The sequence below is a fragment of the Adiantum capillus-veneris genome, chromosome 26 (genome assembly GCF_014529385.1).
Source record: "Adiantum capillus-veneris isolate H3 chromosome 26, ASM1452938v2, whole genome shotgun sequence".
NCBI lineage: Eukaryota > Viridiplantae > Streptophyta > Polypodiopsida > Polypodiales > Pteridaceae > Adiantum > Adiantum capillus-veneris.
The window spans coordinates 59279381-59287628 of NC_140956.1; the positions used below are offsets into that span (position 1 = coordinate 59279381).

General features: G+C 41.2%; 1 pseudogene; it reads right to left on the reverse strand.

Moving 5' to 3' along the window:
• Positions 1-5102: 5102 nt before the first annotated feature.
• On the reverse strand, positions 5103-7937 carry LOC147423529 (uncharacterized; annotated as a pseudogene).
• Between the last annotated feature and the right edge of the window lie 311 nt (positions 7938-8248).

Below are 8248 nucleotides of genomic sequence, written 5' to 3' on the forward strand. Positions count from 1 at the left end.
AGGGGCCTTTACTATGTAGTTTGATGGCACTTACAGAAAGGTAACACAAAAAGCAGGTGGAGGTGTGGTCATTCAAGATCCACACGGCACATTCATTTTTTACAAAGCTTACGACTTAGAACAGGTAAAGAGGGATTCTCTCAAGAATTGGTTTTTCTCTATAAAGAAGCTGTTGAAGTTTTTTGAGGAGGTGCAACTCAAACATGTGAGAAGGGAACAGAAACAGGAAGCAAATCGGTTGGCTAGCAGTCATGTTCAGACCCATGTGTCGAGTTTGTATGTGGCACCGGCTACTTATGCAGGTAGAGAGACTTTAAAAGACATTGATGATTTCTTGAGTACACGTCAATGTTCTAAAGGCCTTTCCAAGCTACAAAAGAGGAGAATTGTTCAAAGAGCTGGAAAGTTCACTCTGGTAGGAGAAGATCTTATGATGCACGGTAGAGATAGGGTGCTACGTCGAATCCTTTACAAGGAGGAAATCGGTATGGTATTGGTGCAGTGCCATGAGGAGAGTGAACATCAAGGTAAGGATCAAGTCTTGTTTCATATCTTAAGAAGTGGGTTTTGGTGGCCTTCTATTGTGCGAGATGTGCATTATTGGTGCAAGACATGCCATCAGTGCCAACTAATGGGTGAAAGACGACTGGTAGCCGAGCAGCAAGGGGCTATCATAGCACATGATGCTTTTGAAAAATGGGGTTTGGATGTTATTGGTCCATTTCCCAGGTCATCAAGCGGTAAAAAATATGTTGTGGTAGCCATAGAATACCTTACCAGGTGGGTTGAGTGGTCAAAGAGGTGAATTCACATACTGTTGCTCAATTTGTTTTTGATTGCCTATGCTGTCGTTTTGGAGTACCTTGGGTGCTTATATCTGATTGAGTTCCAGGGTTCAGAAGTAATTTGGTGCATGCCCTAGTAGAAAAGTTGGGGATTCAACATCAATTTTCATCTCCATACCATCCACAGTGGAATGGTTTGGTGGAAAGTGCCAATGGCAGACAGATAGTCAAGATGCTTACCAAGTACATCTACCAGCATGTTGAAGGGTGGGAATCTAACCTTGACAAATGTTTGTGGGCTTACAGGACTTCATACAAGGTGGCTACCAACTTTACTCCTTATGAGTTTGTCCACGGCAAGGAAACAATTTTTCCCATACATGTGCAGTTAGGGGCTCTCAAAGGTTTGTGGCGGATTGATAAAGCTCATCAAGATGTTTTGCAGGATAAGATTACAAGTCTTGAAACTCTGAAGATGGATTGTGAGGCAGTAGCAGACTTTTATGTAAAACAACGAGAGAAAAGAGTAGCAAAGTTCAACCAACATTTGCCAGAAAAGCTGATTGAAAAGGGAGATCTAGTGATGAAGTACCAAAGCTATCTTGATTTCACCTTTCAGAAGAAATTCAAAAAGAAGTGGACAGGGCCTTATAAAGTCCATCAAGCTTTTCCCAATGGTACCTACACATTGATGAGAATGGATGGTTGTTTTCTCAGAAACATGCTCAATGGTGTGCATCTCAAGCTTTATTTCGAGAGGAAGTTGGTGCCAGCAGTGCATCAGGTTCTAATGGAGGGGGTTGGGCAACCAACCTAAGAAATCTTCTCATATGCTAGGAATAAAACTATGTACATACAGTCGAGTTTTTTGGGTTTTCTCATAATGTGCTCTCTGTTTGCAGTTGATAGGGGAATAAAGCTCTTATGTGGTTGAGCATAAATGCTCAACTAGGAGGTGGGTAATGATGGTACAGCCAAAGTGTGTCGACCATAGAAGATGGCATGGGAGAATATGTGCAGGCTAGCAGAAGCATGGCAAAAGGCTAGAGCAGCTAGGAAGATCATTGGCTGACAGGTAGCAGCGGAGATGTACGACTGATGAGGTTTATAGGCCAAGAAAGGCTCCAAAAGGGGCTAATTTGGGAAACAAGTGAAGAGATGTGAAGTGCAACTTTTGGGTCCAAGAATGTAGAACTTGAAGTGCTGAAGGAGCAGGTCCAGACGGCTCATCAAACAGAGCTACGAAGCCCAAGATATTGAAGGTTGAAGGTTCAGTATGTTGGAGATTCTTTCTGGACAGGGCAGCTAGGGATGGGTGGTCCAAGTGGAAATCAGGGTACAAATGTGTAGTTCTCAAATTAGGGAGCCTACCCATCTTTTCAGTTTACAGATCGGAGCCACGGATTGCAGTTTATGGCCAGTTGAAGTTTTGTCGGGGACTAGGTTGGTGCCCACCTGGGGAATCGTGCCATCTAGCATCTTTTGAGCCTCAACAAGGTTCTAGAGCAGGGTATGCATCATATGAAGCTAGCAAGAATTGATTGCATGTCAAACGAAGCCCCAAGCAGAAAGTTACAGCAGTAGGAAGGTTGGATGCATTTGCCCGGAATTGGCTACAGGTGGTTTTCTCGGTTTTTGCGGCCTCTATTCGTGGGCTTGGGGAGTCTTAAAGTGCGGTAAGGCTCGAGGAGTTTGGAGCCAATCATATGAATTTGTGGTCAGGTTTTATGGCTTGACAGATGGATCGGCAGGTGATGGTTTGCCGGCAGTGCAAGAAGTTGGGGTTTTGTGTATCAAATGGATTTTTAGAGAATTAAAAAAAAAAAACTTGGAGGATGGCCACCCCAAGGGACTACCACGTGGCAGATGATTGACCCATAAGCGGGCGCTTGGAGTCAATGGTCACAGTATATAGCCTATAAGCGGCATTCCTTAGAGTATCGAAACGAGCATGAGCTCTCACACTGATTGGCGATGGTGGCCCCCAATGGGCGTTGTGTGTGATGGTGCGCGCCCGAGTGGCGGCAGCGGGTTGTTTTGGTTGGCCGCTATGGCCGGTGATGAACAGTGCCAGTGGTGTGTGCCAGTGTGGCGGTGATTGGTGGTGCTCCCAGACAACGATGACATGGTGCCCTCCAGGGGCTCATTCCCACGGCCCCCTGTTTTTGAAGACAAGGTAAGGGTGCTCCCCCCCCCCCCCCCCCCCCAATAGCGATGTCGATATTGCTCCCAAGGGGAGGGGTCCCACCAGTGGACAACAAGAAAAATAGAGAGGAAGTTTGAAGGCTTCAAGGAGTCAAGAGGCAAGCCAAAGGGGCCTATCCCGCCCGCCACAAAGTCCAAGAAGCAAGAGGTGGAGAAAGAGAGATCAAGAGAGAGAAAAGGGCTTTCCCAAAGGATAGTGCAAGCCTAACCGGGTGACCGCATTGAGCGGACAAGACCAAAGAGGTGTGCACCATGCAGATACCAAAAAAATCAAAAGTGCCAACTGGTGACAATGCAAAAAAAATTCTAAAAGAAGCTTCAGTTGATTGTAGGAGCTTGCTCGCTAAGTTGTTTTTTCGTTTTTAGCCTTAGCCAAGCCATATAAAAGGACATAGAAATGATTTTTTGAGGGCTTTTTTGCAAGCCTGTGTATCACAAGCTTGCCATTGGATCTGCTTACTTGAATGTACTATCTACCTATGCAATATTACTAAGCATTTGCCCATATTGCTTGAATGTACTATCTACCTATGCAATATTACTAAGCATTTTCCCATATTGCTCATGTTGCTTCTCCTTATCCCCCTCTTTTTCTCTCGCTCTTTGTGTATTTGCCAGTGCTTGCAGAGGGTATCCGTGCAGCTTGAAGGGTGTTACCAAGAGGGAGGAATTGGGGTGTTTTGTGAGTCGGGAAGGGTGAGTTGAACAGTGTGGATGCATTTGTCCTGCAAGGTGTTTTTGCAAGGTATGAGATAGTTGTTCTGTGCGCTAAGGTGGATCTGTTAGTGCAAATTAGCCAATTTGAAGGTGTTATTTGAGAGGTTAGGGGTGTTGTGGATACCCTGAGTTTTAGGGAGGCTTTGTGTTGTGTGTCGGGTGTGTTCCCTATTCCCCCTCTTCAACGCCATTCATCTTGCCTCCGCTTCAATATACATGGGTAATATACTTCACAAAAAAACAAAAAATTATAAACTAGCCAATGAGTCTAATGGCACCCTTTACAACCATGAAGACATAGTGATAGATTATTAGACACACAATGGCATAGGAATAAAACACATATATGATAGCAAAAAGTATATAAAAGGTCCAACTATGGAATGGGAGTCTCACTAGTCATCAAAAGGGTTCCCACCCATAGGCCTATCACCCTCATCCTCCAAATCAATAGGCGTTGAATCCTCCTCCCTGCTCCACTTTTTGTGATGTAACATAGACTGCATAAAACCTGTAATAATAATATCATCAAAATCCAAAGAACCACACACTCGACCGCACATGCCGCCAACACAGGTGCAGTCCCGCATCCAAACTCCAAGAAAATGCCTCTACTCCTACATAACAACTCCACAAATGCACCCAAAAATGTAGAGCTCCTCTGCAATGTTCGACACCAAGGCACTCCATCAGCGGCAATGGATATTGAGGTATCAGGACTGTAGTGTTGCATGATAGAATCTGTAGGCCTTAGGCCAAGTGCTCAAAATAAGACATACTCTTTGCTATGTAAATAGGCGGTGTGGAACCCCGTCGATGCACCAAGTGAAACATCGAGGTGTCAAACTACACACATATAATTAAAAAAATCTATTTTTGAAAAAAGGAACACACCTTACATAAACTACAAAAGAGAAATACAAGCTACCTGAACTCTATCTCCTCTTGCTTCCATGAAGTCGTAGGGAGTGTGATGAAGCACTACTATCTTTCGATAAATATGCATGTCAAAAGCAATGCAGAACCTTTTCCACCCATCGAGGTGTATCACCTTAGTTGCAAAACATCACATGAGTGATTTTTATACTTCAAATGCAAACCTCAAATACAAACATCAAAGTGGTTAGAGACTATAAACCTTCAAAAGAGACCATCATTAACAACCATAAAGTGTTCCATGCGAGATGAATTACTGCATGGACATGATCCTTTGTGATCCTATCCCACATGGGCGGGACAAGGGACAACATAGCCACTCATCAATCCTCCATATGGAAGGTCAAGGAAAATAAAATGTGTAGCCCAAGCAACTGACTTGCATAGTTTCGCCTATAAACAAGATCACTTGGCCGGGCCTTGAGCATATGTTCATGAATAGTAGCCCAAGATGGAGACCTAATTCCCAATGAAAATCTCCAAAAATGGCAATGTATCCCCAGTGACAGCAATACATTGATCAAAATCATGTCTAATATGACCATGCATCAAAACATTATGTGGATAATCAAATAAAAAGACACGACGCAATTGACAAGATCGACCAATATCTGAGAAAGTAACGGCACAAAATTAGACAAAGAAACATAATAATTGACTATAGAGTGTAATGATGTTATTAAGTACGAGAAGTACTACCATGTGAGGATGGCATAGCCTCCTCCATCAACTCATCTACAACACTGTCTGCTATAGCTTCCTTTCCTTTTCAAGAAATCCTTTCTCAATGAAAATACTTTAAAATTACCAAGTTTATATATTTCAAGGCAAAATATGTGGATAAGGTTTTGTATCTCTACCTGAAGATGGTACTCGTACTTGTGTAGCCGGTCTAGGAGGAAGCCCTGCACCTGCAGCTCCCAATAAACCTGGCACAGAACCACCTCCAATCGCATTTCTGAGATCCCTCTCACAAGCTAGAACGTGGCCTTTCTCCATGTCAATCCACCAAGGGCAATCTTCAATCTCCCATGAAGAAAGCTTATGTAACTTCTTTGAATACATACATGAATCACGTATCTTCAATTTTGTCCACTTTCTAGCAAGTAGTGGAATCGAAGGAAGAATCTTTTGCGACACCAAAAAGTTCAAGAATCTTGACAATAACAACAATGGATACATTATTCTTACACTTCTATTAATAAAATATATTTATTTACATAATGCCTTGAAAACAAAAATACCTATATGACAATCTTTGTGCAGCCATACGCAAAGTGTCAAGCGTTTTGAGGGCTTGTTTATCAGCATCTTTTGTTCTCATTTCCAAAGATACCTCCAAAGGGAAGAGATGTAGCCTAGACTCAAGCTTTATCTCCTCAAAATAGAACATAAGGGTACAATTAGCTGACAATACAATATCTCCATATGCACCCAACATATATGTCACCAACTGTGAGGCTCTATCATAGACCCTAGCCAAGAGACCCTCCCTCCTACGAAGCCATCTTGAGTGGACACAAGAACAAATTGAAGAACAATTTAATACTTAATTCAAAGAATTAAGAGCTAGTGAAAGGAAAAGTCTCACGTTCTATAAGCAACATCTCCCTTTTTGATGCCATATGTTGTCCTAGTGAGATTGTCAGCCTCTAAAAGAGATAACCATAACAGCTTGTTTTGTATTGGCGCATCCACAATAGCAATTAAGTTAATCTTCTCTAATGTTGCCCAACTTCCAAGACCCCACCGCAATGACAAGACTTTTCCAAGCCAATCCAAACCCAAGTGTGGATCCACAATGTTAAGAAGCTTACAAAAAAAAAAAAAAAAAATGTTCATCAAATGTGTGTATTAAAAAACCATACTATGGACACAACAAAACTTACAAACATAAAAGAATACCTTTCCAATCTTGTCGTTATACTTTGTAGTGAGGTAGTGATAAATTTTCTCCTCCTCTTTCATTCAATCCTCTTTAGCCAAGCTTTCACGAGAGAGCTGATCAACCATTGTGTTATATTCCTTGGTCATTTGCACCTATCCAAAGGTCAAAGAATTAACAATCATTGCAAAATTGTATGTATTGAATATAAAAGAGAGAAAAAATTCTACTCACATCATACACAAGACGTGCAAGATATTTTTGTGTCAATGGATACCAAGGTTCCTCACCCTTAGAGTAATATTTTCGGACATTTCCTATCAATTTTTTATCTTTCTCTGGCAGGGCTTTTAAGTGTACATTAGGATTGGCAGCACAAATGTGAGTCAAATTCACAATCTCATCCCAAAGATGCGTAGTGACAAGAGAATGGGAATTCATGCTATTCATACCATTAAAAATCATTCAAAATTTCATATTTGTTTAAAAGACAAGGATAAAACTCAAGTTTTCACAAAAATAACTAAGAGCACTTACAACTTCATTCTTTGTAGACTACTCAGCAAGTCAATCTCTTGCACTCTGGTAGGATCGATAATAGTACAAATAACTCTGCAATGCTTATCTTTTGATGTGAAAGATTTTTCTTTAATGGTTTGAGTCCATGCCCTTGTTAGATGATTTCCCTCCCAAACAAAAAACATGTAACCGACAAAATCTGACAACTTTGGGTTATTTTGCAACTCCATTTCGAACTCCTCATTGACCTCATTCCAGAGTGGATCCCACTCCTTCATAACCTCATCTACATAAGATTTACTGTTCACATGTATAACAAAACAAAAATCGAAGTTGATTGCAAAGTAAATTTGAAAAGTAATTCTCACTTGTGACCTTTTTTTCTTCTTTTTGACATGTCCACAAGGAAACAATGAAGGACCCCTTTTCTTGCATGTAGCCTTCTTTAGCAAAAGCTGACTTCAAACCACTTAAATCGTCTCTTAAACCATGAACTCTTGCATATGGATAAAGACAACAAAGAGGGATAGTGGGGCACTCAAAGCAACTAAAGATTCTAGTGGAAGCCAAAATATATGCTCCTTTATGCGTAAATGCATTGGATTCATCTTTTGGCTCACTAGTTGTAGTAACCTCGTCTCTTATCTCCCAAGGAACTATCTACAAATTACTTTCTTCAGCCGCTAAAATGGGATCTACCTCATGTAATGAACCTTGTTCCATTTTTGGTGACATCACATCGTCCTCAAGCAAATCCTGACTAGTTCCCATTTTCGTGCCTGACACAGAGTTGATTTGGTATGTAGAATCATATGTTCCAATTGGCAAGGTATCAAGTACCCTCCTGCTGGAACAACCTCTAGATCTTGGACTGCAACAATGCCATAAGGACACGAAAGAGTTTAGAAAACCAACACTGACATAACTTTTAGTGAGTTCAAATAATTAAAAAATTGGCCATGGTCTTGTTTGTATATAGGACAAAATTTCAAATAGTACGTAAGGATCTTCATGATCCACCTCACTTGAGGATTTAAAACGTTTAGAAAATCTTGCAGGTATCAAGCACATAATTTCTTTAGGACTGATAGTCATGCTGCAGTAAGTGCATATAACAATCTTACTCGCAGCTCAAAAGTAAGACAGGTTCTTCAACTTTGTCAATTTTACACTTGTTTTTTTGAATTTGGAACTTCTAGCG